The following is a 12,341-nucleotide window of genomic DNA, read 5'->3' on the forward strand; positions in this document are numbered from 1 at the left end:
AGGTGAAACCCAAAATTAGGTCCCAGCAAATCTTCCAGGCTCTGAGCACTTAGTTCCTGCAGAGGAAAAATAATAATACAAGAATTAGGTACATTCATACAAAATTTTGTGGAGTTGCTCATTGAGTAGTTACATAATAGAAACTTTTAAGCTGTACTGCAGCACTTGGATCATGTTAGCTGTTCCCAGGTAAAGTGCAGGTGGGATTGTGCAAGAACCTGGCCCTGCTCTATACAGAGATTGGTGGTGTCTACAAGGAAGAGCTAGCAGCAGTGCTCAATTTTACTATGTGTTACATTCATTTCATCTGGATTAAGGCCTATGAGTGCATTAGTGACCATGATGGGGTAGTTGGAGGCAAATTTGATGACATCTTGGGCTGTGATTTGGCCTTTATGTAGGAAATATTAATTCCTCTGAAGCTCAGTGCAACACATTGCTACCAAGAATGACCTATGGCATTGCTGATCACTCTGTACAGATTTTCAGCTCAGTACCTTAAATTTGGCATTGAAGCAAACAAGATCTTGCCTGGAGGATTGTTGTATGAATTTTCCGAGATTTATGTCGATCCAGTTTCTCATTCCTCTTTGGATATCACAGGCAATCCCTAGAAAGAGGAAAAAACCTACAGGTCTATTGACAAAGGCAGAGCTACAAACTAAGACAACCTATGTACTTTCAGGGCAGCCATGATGATGCTAATGAAAGGCACAGAAACAGGACACCATTCCTGTGGGTGTCGACTGTTTTAGATTATTTGTTGAATTAAGGGATTATATTGGAGCCGATTCTAACTCTGGGAAATATCCCCATGCAGTGAAAGTGGGACCCACAGACAGGACCAGCTCCAGGGAGACTTTAAATCAAGTCTGGACCTGCTCTATTCGTGCTCAGTGAAGTCAGCTCCAGCCACATGGACAGCTGAGTGAAGGTAGCCACCCATGACTGATACTTTGTAGCCTGGAAACAAACTCTGTGATCACTCTGTATCCTTTGGGCTTTAGAATTTTTCTGTTTTGATGCTGTTACCTGTTAAATGTGATTGTTGGCTCAGGTAGGTTTTAATGTAGCTGTTATATATGTCGATTTTGTTGGAAGGTGAAAGGGACTCATAAGCACTGTTAAATCCTTTGACTCTGGGAAATAAAAGAGGACATTTTCAGAAAGGAACTAGAATAGATGGGACTTGCTCACAACTTCCCAACAGTGACAAGTAAATGAATTGACCTGGAAGATCTGTATGCAATTCCTGCCTAGTGGTTCTGTTTCGTTTCAGCTCATAGAACAGTAAGGGAGTCAGACCTCAGTCCTTCTGTCTTAGAAATCCAAAATGGAGTTTCAGCTGAAATGCTAGTTTTTAACGGCAATGCTGTCATAACCCTAAGAGTCATGGTAAACTCACATTGCTTGATAGGAATCACAAGAGATGTTGGTCCCCAGCCATCCCAGGTAGGTTTTGTTCATACCAGACAGCAATAAGGGCAGCTGCTGCTGGAACCAGGTTGCCCATCTTTCACTGGAGAAGTTTTGGAGTTCAGGTCTTAGCTTCAGTAGTACTGTCTTCAGTATTGCATCTCTAACTGGCATGCTGGGTAATGAGGTCAGATTTACCTGTGGTATGAAGAAGAGCAAAACCATCAATATGGCTTGAGGTTCTAGGTAAGCATTTAAATCAGAAGAGGCTATTAAGGGAACATCTGCAGCATTATTGTAACAAAATTAAATAATTTTAGTTGCCCATCCCTATCCAGAGTTTAAGTCTATCTTCTTGGTCACTAGCTTGCCCCTTGCTGAGACCTCTCCTTATAAAGTTGTCTAATATTTACCACAGCTCCTCTCTGCCTTTCAGCTCTGTTAGATGTAGACAGCTGCCATTAAATTCAGAGAGCAATGTCAGCTGTACAGCCAAGGCAGTTAATCATGGCATAGACCTTCCCCCAGTACAGTGATGTGGGAGTTGGAGAATACCTGGGATCCGTTAGGACTGACCTGGCGAGCACACACGTTAAACTGTCTCATGTATCTGTCAACTGTGTTACAGGATCCACACTCAAGTATTGCTAGGATTGAGAGTGTATCTTCCAGGCTGGTCAGTGTTGAGTTAACAGTCAACTGTGCCATCTCTTCTGGGGTATTGAGATCAGGAACTTTAAACTAAAAAGAAACACATGTAAAAAGAGTTGTCCAAGAGCCATGTTTGCTGTTATGTTAAGGCTGTGGCTGGCAAGTGGCTCTAAAGTGAAGTCCTCCACCAGACAGTCAGGGAGAGGGAGTGTTTTTGGGGTACTGCAGATGTTTGTGGGCAGTGCTCTTTGAGAAGCAGATAAAAAGTAGGCTATGCCAGGGCAGATCCATATTTCCTTATGGAACAGTGAGGTGGGAATAGGCTGGTGCCACATCTGTTAGGAGGGTGAGGGTGAAAAACCCTTCAGTTTTGTGTAAAGAACCTACCAGGGGAGAATGTCAAGTATCCCCCTGGAAATGGGCTGTTACGTATCAGCAGGAGTTCCTTGCCTGTGAAGTAGTTAGTTAGTTAATTAGCTTAAGTATAATCTGTACCTTTTAAGCTTTAAGGAGAATATAATAAAACTGCCTGAAAACCTGTAGTTGGTTAACATTTGTTGATTTGATCTGCCAAGGAATATTTTTTTGGATCTTCAGCTTCCATTGTCTCCTGTGTGCAGCTTCCATCTGCAATAGCCTTTTCTCTTCCACCTCATCACTTCCATTTCCTTTTTCCTCCCACCTTTCCCTGCTCTGTCTTGACCATTTTCTTACTGCCTTTTTTTCCACACTAATCCCTTTGGCAGGGATGATTTGGCTGAGACTGTTCATAGACCATTACCTGCTCCAGTCTTTAAGACTCTAAATCAAACTGCCAAATAATGATTATCAGGTTAAAGGGCTTTAGCTAAGGCTGGCTTGTAATTAGTGCTTAGCTCAATTGTTTGTAAAATTGAATGTATGCTGAGTTTATATGTCTCTCTACCTGTCATACTAGGTTTTTGTTCCAGGGATTCTGACCCCTTGTATCAGCCCAGACAGTACTGTCTGCTCTCTGGGAGTTTAAGTAAAAAGCAGGAAGCTGAGCTGTGTCATGCTGGTGTAAATGCAATATCTGCTTTAGCAAGGTAAAGATGTGGGACATTACCAGACTGAATGTGTTTGTGGGCAGTTGTCTACCCAGTTAAAAGGCAACCTTGTTCTGAAATGTGAATCTGTAAAAGTGATATTGAAGTAACACTACTGTGTTCTCTTTCTCCTCGTATAAAACTGTTTATTTTGCTGAGGGGGGAAAGGTGCTTTTGTCTAGCTGCTCTGAAAAATTCACACCTAAAGACTTTCAGCACTGTATTCGAGAGCGAAAACAGTCATTGCTAAAAAGTTATAGAGCGCACCATGCTGAGGAAGTTAGATGAATCAAGGCTTTCCCCAAACCCTTATGGGTTTCAGATCATGTGTTCTGATACAGCGTCATTCCTCACAGAGTGAGGTAGATTGTAAGAGAATAGGAAATGACATCAGAGCAATGGTAGAGTCTCCAGTTTGCAAGCCTTTTTGAGGTGGTGTTCATAGAGCAGAAGTCTCTCACTGTGGCTTGGAAAGAAGTTTCTTGTTTGCTAGAGTGTATGTTCAAAGACAGGGAAAGGTCACTTTCAGTGATGAAAATGAAGGATTTTTAATATGGCAGCATTTGGCAGGGAACTTGCTAAGCAGAGTGAATGTCTGCAAGACATGCACATCAGCATTTTTCCTTCCAGACCTTCAGCTGCAGAATGAATGGGGATATTTGATTGAGCTGCTCTGGTGCAGATGGCAAACGTTAACACAGACAAGTTGTATTGTTCAAGATTCTGCTGGAAGTTGGATGTGGTAGGCTAAGATGTTTGGTATAGAACACTATGTTTATCTTTTGACTTAACTTCAAGTAAATAGGGAAATTGTTGTGAATTTTCATAATGTTGGTGCTTAAGATTTAGTCTCAGTGTTAGAATGGGAAGTTTTCTTTTTCAATGTAACTCCCTTACACACTCTGTGTCTGCCTGGTATATTTTCATGGGGTGTGGTTTCAATATCTCTGCAAGGAGTTAATAAACTTGTTTGTGTTTTGAGATTACAGACTTTTTAGTTTAGTTCAATCAGTAGCAACTAGTATATTTGTACCTACTTTATCAGTTTAGTTTAAGTATCATCAATAAGACTGTCTGAAACAATATGAAACATACCAAGTGGGTTGTTCAATGTTACTTTTATTAATGATTGGATGGGTAGTGTCACACATTCTTTAAACAAAATCAGCATTTTAATAAATACTAGACTGGCTTACAGAGTGCATGAAGTTAAAACATTGTCCAAGGCATGTTTTATAGCTGTACAGGATTTTTTTTTTTTAGAACATCATATGAAGAGAAAATCTTCTTTTTCACATGAAAAGTTTTTTTCAAGTTGTACTTGAATTATTTCAATTCCTGTCTTTACTGTGAAACCAATATTATACTAACATTTAGATATGTACATCCCAATCAAATATTCGTCTAGTAGGATTTGATTCCTGTTGGTCTTACTGCTGTTGTTTTCTTAATGCATTATTTACATTGTTGTAGTTACAGCTTGGTATCATAATGCAGGCAGCTTGAAAGATTAATTCACTATGTCCTCAGGGTGTGCAACTCATTGCTACTGATTAGACTAAACTCGGAATACTAGAATGTATCTGGTATCTTAGTAGACCTGAGCAAATAACTTCTAGTATTTTTGAAGACAAAGTGGAATTTGAAGAGTCACTGTCTGGAGGAATTAGGAAAGGCAATTTGATTTTAAAGATGATTTAAAAGAAGTTCCCCTCACCACTCATAGTGGAATATGCCTCTATATTTCAGACATATCCCTGGCTCTTAGCATTGGTTCTGATAACCAGCAACAACAATCAATATCTTTCATCGAAGAGAGGCTGTGAAGAGAGAGGCAAGCAGCTGGAACGTGTATTTCAACCCCTGCTGCTGCACATGGGTCATATCTAGTAATCTCTCCCATAGAAACCCAAGCTGATCCCTGCTTTAAGAAATGCAGACACTGTGAGCAATCACCTGCATCTTGCCCTTACTGATTATTGTAAATGCAAAGCCCTATCTATCTTTTTTTTGCTTGGAAGCTGGCGCTAATTTTACTGTTGTTCAGTGCATAGACTAGTAAAACTTACTCCAGCGATGTCTGGGTAAAAGGTTTGAAGTTCATTTAGTTTAGCTACTGAACAGATCTCTCCCAGATTCTTTTGCAACCAGTCTTTGGTCCCAGTTGTTCCATCCTGGCATGCTGATCCTGTAACCAAAATGAATCCCAAGAGTTAAAAGCCACAATGTATACTGAAGGAAGCATCTAGGCAGCCTTCATGTGAATGACTAAATGTCTGCTAACAGAAGAATGGCTAATCTTCTTCCTATTGCAAGTGCAGGGTCTGGTCTTCTGCACTCTGATTCACTTCCAGACTGGGGAAATGGTTACACCAAATGGAAATTCTATTTCTCTGCTTATATCATATTAATTTTGTAATATCATACCTCCTTACACCAATATTCCCTGTAGCTTCAAAAGGAGAACTGATTTCCCTTCCTCTTTCACAGGGTTGTCATGAGCTTCCCAGGGTTGTAATGAACAACAGGAGTGACTGAATCTCAGTGTTGGGAAGTTGTGTGATTGTTAGGCGTAAAAATCTTCAATGTTTGGAATATGAAAGATGCTTCATGCAAATACTAGTGCTTTACTGGGAACTTACATGTAGGCACCTTACCTGAGTCTGTGAACTGGGCTGTCAAATAGTCCTTCTGAAACTCATACACATCGTGTTTCTTCCTTGCTGACAACATTGGGTAGACTCCATCAATTGCTGCAATGCTGGGGAACAAACCATATAACAGGTGACTTCCATGTGAGTAAAGCAGCAGAGATGAGTGTAGTAGGATGAGGAGAACTTCTTAATACTGACAAACCAAAGGTGCCAGGTGATAGTAGTTGGCTTATAGCAGTGGGTAATCAGTTTTGTTTTCTGCTGGGCCGTATAATGAATGGTGTGCTCGAGAATAAGGATTAATATTTGGTATCTGTCTACAAGAAAATGTCCCCTTTAGAGCAGAGTCATTCACTGATTTGGTTATACCCAATGATAAACATGAAGGTAAAAAGCAGCTCTTGCCTGATCAATAATTAGTGATGCAAGAGTGACTCCCCTTGTAGCAATACAAAGCTAAAGCAGCTGCAACCTGGCAGGCAGGCACTTACACAGCTTGGTAGTGTGGGCACGGCATGCTGAGGGGCAGCAGCTCCAGCACTGTCGCGTTCACATAGGGGAGCAGGATGTGCAGTCTATGCAGCCATGTAGATGTGTCTTCTAGGGACATGTCAGTAATTTGTGGGAAGATGATCTCAGCTGACATCATTAGCATCGTTTCTCGAACTTTAGTGCTTCCTAGGAAATCAGAGCTCTGAGGAAGGAGGAAGAAATTGAAGCAGGTGATGAGCAGAGCTGTTAGAAAGCCTTGAATATTTAAGCTAAGCAGGAAAAGTGGTGAAGGAAAAATTGGCAAAATAACCACAATTTCTCTTCTTTGCTGCTCTCCTCCCCTTCCTTCCTCTCCTGTTTAACAATAAAAGTTGGAACTATGACCTGACTGTGTCCTTGTTGGGAAGTTGACCTTGGCAATTCAGGTTTTCTTTTGTCAGCAGAGTTGGACAGCAAAGCAAGCCAGGTGCTTGAATTTCCTTTCGTTTACACTCCCACAGCCACTGCTTTTGTTATGGCAGTCAGCAGAGTGGTCACACTGTGTATAAAGCAAGGCTGGGGCATGCTCAGGCTTCTCAGCTTGGCTTATTGTTAACTTGTATGAACAGCCTCAGCCCAGCAGGACCAGGGCAAGCAGCAGAGTCTCTCTCTTGCTCACTCCTAAGTAGTTGTTTTAATGGAAGCTAACAATTTTAGGGGCGTGGTCCAGAACCTTTCATAAGTCATTAGACTACCACAGATCAGCAGTAGAGAAGCCCTTGCTGTTTACATCCTGGCTTTAGGTCGGAGTGGTGGATGTGCTTCCCAGACTTCCTCAGAGGAGGAACTTTTTACGCTGGTCTAGGCACAGAGGTTAGGCCAGATTAAAGGCTGGACTGAGATCAATATCATACTGGAGCAGGAGGAACTCCTTTCTGGCTCATCTTCCAGACTTACTTTGTATATGGCCATAAGAATCCCAGAGTGGGAAGTCTGAAAGTTCACCTGTGATCTGTTCTCCTCCCCAGGACTCAGTTAGCACAGGCACTTGGGTTACTTACCTTCAGGATGAAAGTGTTGAAGTCCTCTAGGAAGGCACTGAGGGACTGGAGAGGCTCCTCCTTGTTCCCAATTACCTCCAGGACTGTCTGGATGGCTGAGGGGCTGTAGATGGTCTTGCTGTGAACAGTCAGCTGGGCCAGTGCCCCAGCTGAGAAAAGGTCTAGGGAGTCATGCTGCAGAAGACAGAGCATAGAGTGAGGCCTGGAGACCAAGGCACAGCATTCTCCCCTGCTCATCTCTCTCAGCCCACCTGAACTTTGACATATAAGGAACATTAACTTCTCTCTGGACAGGGTTTTAGACAACAAGCAGTGCACAGTGTTTACTGGGGTTAAATTTAAAAATAGTTGTTCTCTGCTGCTAGGCAGGTGATTTGTGAGAATGTTCTCAACAGACTGTCTGTAATTTAATATCTGTTCTTTCTGCATCTTATTGGCCACTGCTGTTTTGAGTTTGTCATTGAAATCCTTGTCTTCCTGTGGAATTTATATCCTCCTGATGAGGTGGTTATCTCCTAGAGGCTGTGCTTTTGACACTATTTTAGCATTAAAACTTAACAAGAAGAAACTTCATGAGGAAAAAAATGGAAGCACATAGGAGACAATGACTAACACAGATAATGAACTAATCCAGCTGAACTCTGCTCCTGTCAGCTTGTTTCACAGCTAAGAATAAAATGCCAGATATTTTGTATCTAGCCCTTACCCCATGGAAATTGCTCTTCAGTGTTGCAAAATCTGAGTATGATCCAAAAGCAGTGAAAAAACCAAAATACTGTATCAGCCATTCTCTGTCTGCTGCAGTGCCCTGTGTGCAGGCGGAGCCTACAAAAGGAAAAGCGAAGCTCAGAAGATACCTAATTTCTTTCACTGAATCACTGAGGCATGTAATACTGCGAGTCCCCACTGGCAGCGAAAGATATAGTTCATGTTGCAAGCTCCCTGGGGGATTCATATCCTAGCTGACAGGGACTGAGGGGGTCATTTAGCCTTTGAGCGTACTGGGGTTGCCAGATTCCTGCAATGTCAGCATGTTCTAGTCTCATTCTTGATACAGCTTTTGCTTTTTGACCTCAGCTGTCTGTGCCATCTGAGAGAGGTTTCAGGCCTCCAAGGAGGAGGGAGGTATCTTTGTCTGACCAATGTGAGCTGAAGGGCTAAGCAGCAGGCTGAGGAGCGAGGGAGGACTCTGTTAGGAATTAGCAGGAGATTCAGCACATTTATCCTCCAGGGAAGCAGCTTATCCAAAGGTAGAGACACTTCTCTGTCTGACTTCAGGGGACCCTAAAGGCCTCGCATTGGTTAGGCTTTTAACTGTCCGATTGCTAAAATGATAAAATGACTCTTTCTCAGAGAAAGAACAGGTCTGCATGTCACTGGAAATCAAGGATGTTTTATGAGGTGGCTGAATCTTTCTACCTTTCCATGTTCCTGTATACCTGGAAACAAGCAGGCCCAGACATTTGTTACCTGAGTTCTGCAGCTGGAACTGAAGAACTCTCTTTATGAAGGAGTAGATGTGCTCTGGATTCTCATAGGGCCCCTGGGCTTTGTGTTCGTTCAGGATCTTCACTCTGCAGGACATGAATAGTCAGGGTAAGCCAGCTGCAACCAAGTAATCCACAGCCACTGGGACAGAATCCGCAGAGCTCTCTGTCAGTGAGTGGAGAGGCGTTAGGACTGCATTCAGGGGATGTTTCTACTCCCTTGATGGCAGGGAACAGACACTTCAATTGGAGTGTGACCAGAACTGCTTGTTCAGGGCACTGGGCTCTCTGGTTTTATGTGGATTTGCAGGTGTATGGGAGTGAATCAGAGTGTCTGCTTAGGGTCGTCTGTGGCCTGAAATGTGACACTGCAGTGGCAACCAAGTAAGATCATGATGGTATTCACCAAACGAGAATCTCAGGTTGGGCACTGGGTGTTTGAGATAGTGGAAGCTGCTCTCCTCACCCAGCAGTTAGGCTCTCATCTTTACAGGCAAAGAGGGACATAAGAAGAGTGTCGCTGAAATGATTGTGGCCTTGATACTTACATGGCTGCAAGAGAGTTGCATGTCATGTCACTGGGTAAGAAGCCGAGATTCTGTGCATTGAGGCTGCTTAGGAAGAGGCCAAGCCTTCCTTGAAACCAGGCAATGTAGTCCTTAGTAGAGAAGAGCTCAAATACTGTGCTTAAGTGACAAAAGATCTGCCCCAGGATGAATTGTCTCACTTCACCGTGAGGAAGCTGAGAGAGATTATGCTTCAAACAAAAAGAAAAAACATCATTAAAAGTGTACATTGTAGCTAGTATTAAAGGATGCAGGTGGGACTGGTAAAAAGGAATCAAACTGAGGGCCAAGAAGTACACAGCAGTTCTGAGATAACGCTACTGGAGTCTTAAGACAAGATGGTTTAATTAATTTAATTTGCAAATGCGAAGATTGCTGCTGTGTGTGAAGTTTTGGTGGTTTGTCTGCTCACTTGCATGTGTGGCTGCAGTGACTGTGTGTCCAGGCTCACCTCTTCCTGGGCAGTTAAGGGTGCATGTGCACAAACCGCCCGTGTATCTTGCTGATCTCCAGCATGTGGCCTATGGGTACGGGCTCCTGGGGATCCTCTGAGGATGCTCATGGCTATAGGTAGTGAAGGTTACAGGGCTCTTATTGTTTGATCAGGGAGACCATAATACGATGCCTGCACAATGACTCCTTCATTCTTTTCCTGAGACTTGTTAGCCTTTGTGACAACACTGAAGTTCATGCAGGGTTAAAGAGTGGCTGTGTTGCAAGAATCTGTTTCCCTTCTAGGATGGGAGCCAGACTAATTAAAAGTTGTGGTCTCTTCCTACACCTGGAACCTCAGCTCCCATATCAGAATGCACTTCATGTGTAAACTGTTTTATTTCAGCCTCTCAAACAGGAGGTGGAGTTGCTACCTGCTTTGCAGCTGCATTGAATGCATCCATGAAATCCCCAATGTTGTGAGAGTTCAGAGAGCTGAAGACTTTGCCTGCTTTGTCCACGTCACGCAGGACATCGCTAGTCAGTGTGTAAGCTGCCAGTTGCTCTGGGCTGAGTCCTGCCACAGCATCAACCTGTGAAATCAAATGTTAAAATTACTGGCCTTGCCTTATGGCAACAAGTATTCACTAGCTGTGAAAGGCTGTCAGGCAGGATTTGGGGCTCGCACTGGGCTCTGTCTTGCAGAGTTACTTACAATACTGAAATCTGCATTCATGTCAGTCAGGTCTCTGTATGTAGCCAAGGAGCTGAAGGAGCCCAAATTTGTTCGTAGCCAACCCAAGCTTCCCCAGGTGTTCTCAATGCATGGGCCACCTTTTAAACAAAGCATAATTCAAGGGTGATATAACCAGCAGTTTAGTCCCCTGGTTCTCCTGTGGGAATAGCGTGACTGTGTTGATACAGGAGTTGCCCAAAATGTCTGGGTGCCTAAATCTCTCGGTGATATTGGCAGCACTGAAGTAACAAAAGCCCAATGTGTACCTTTAGACCTGTAAGTATACCTGGTAAGGAAATAGTGTTCCCATACCTTTTGGCAAAGCCGTAGGGATCAGAATGTTAAATTTGGGAGATTCTCAGGTATTGTGGTAATGGCAGTCAGAGACGTACCAGTGACAGTCCAGTTTTCAGCTGGTGAGCTGCCACTACAGTGAGGGGCAATGATTAACACCAGGGCTTGTCCTAGCCTTAAGGAGAAACACAGCTGCTTCTGCACACACTTTTGTTCCTCTGCTCACTGTGATAAGTTATAGGGCAAAAAGCAGTTGACATCTTCCAAATTTAATTGGATTTTCTTTTTCATGGGTATGATACGGTCAGCATCCCGTAATTTTGTGAGTATCTTACTGCCTCTGACAGAGATGCAGGGAAACGACAGGAGAGAGAGAGTGTGGGACATCTTCAGCATACCTCCTTGAGAAGCCTTAGCAGACAGGTAACTCTTTGCAAAGCTGTAAACATCCTGTTGGCTAGTGGGGGACATCTGTTGAAAGCTGCCTTCTAAGCCACTCATTCTGTGAGAGAAGGGAAAGCAGGAGGTTCAGTATAGCAGTAAAGCCTTGGTTTTGGTGACTGAAGTCACCAAAAGTTTGTAACGTGTTTGCACATAAGAAGTCTGCAATCTATGGCCTGTTTTCTGAATGGTAATCAAACTTCTTTCTTTAGATGCATTTACGTTGTTAAACAAGCGTCATTATGCCAAAATTATAGTTGGATAAAGATGGCACAGCACTGGTCAGAAACTGGAGCTGTGGGACAATGTAGCTGCTGGGAGTGAAAATGGGAAGGAAGGGTGAGCCTGGGATTTTAAGAGCCACCACATAATTTTGTTTCTGTATTCAGACAGGATGAAGCAGGGCAATGGGAATTCTCTGGCTATGTGCAAAAGCTGAAGTGAAAAGTCGAAGTGAATGCAGGCAATGGAGTACTCACATAACTTGGTATATTCTACAAGGTATGTTCCTTGGGATAGCTGCAAGGGCAGACGCATTTATGCTGCCCAGCCAGAAGCTGAGCTTGTTCTGGAACCAGTCCTTATACTGGGAGATGCTAAAAGTAGTGAGGTGACCTCGCAGTTTGTGAAAGATTGCACTGAACATGGCATCCCGGACTTGCAGGTTTGCCAGAGATTGTAAGCCTTGCTGCAAAACAAAGCAAGTAAGAACACAAGTCAGGTATAAGCAGAAGCTGTTTCCCAGCTCTTGTCATAGCAAGTGTGTATATCTGGGTGTAATAAAGCATTTGACATGGGAACCAGCTCTGGAAAGATATTCTCTAGTTCCGTATGGGCTGAAACCCAGTAGTTTCTGCAGACACTGTGTACTAAAACAACGTCCCCATGACCAGGTTGTGTTTCCCTGCAAATCCAGAGCAAGGGTTGGTAGCTCACCTGAGAAGCAGTGGCCACAAATTCAGTAACAAAGGCAGAGATGTCCAGTGCTGGCCTGCTCTCCAGGGAGGCCAAGAGGGTTTCAACCATGCTGGTATCATCCAGGACTCCAGGGTCAAAAAATACATG

General features: G+C 43.3%; 1 protein-coding gene across 11 annotated transcripts in view; it reads left to right on the forward strand.

Moving 5' to 3' along the window:
* The window catches only part of MSLN (mesothelin), a 77,790-nt gene that overhangs the window by 1,711 nt on the left and 63,738 nt on the right, over positions 1-12,341 (forward strand). For all 11 annotated transcript variants that reach the window (XM_075768177.1, XM_075768179.1, XM_075768173.1 and 8 more), the window contains exon 2: positions 821-934. The gene's annotated coding sequence lies outside the window, so the exon portion shown is untranslated. The remainder of the gene's footprint in view (positions 1-820; positions 935-12,341) is intronic.

Source organism: Balearica regulorum, chromosome 15 (assembly GCF_011004875.1).
Source record: "Balearica regulorum gibbericeps isolate bBalReg1 chromosome 15, bBalReg1.pri, whole genome shotgun sequence".
Lineage (NCBI taxonomy): Eukaryota > Metazoa > Chordata > Aves > Gruiformes > Gruidae > Balearica > Balearica regulorum.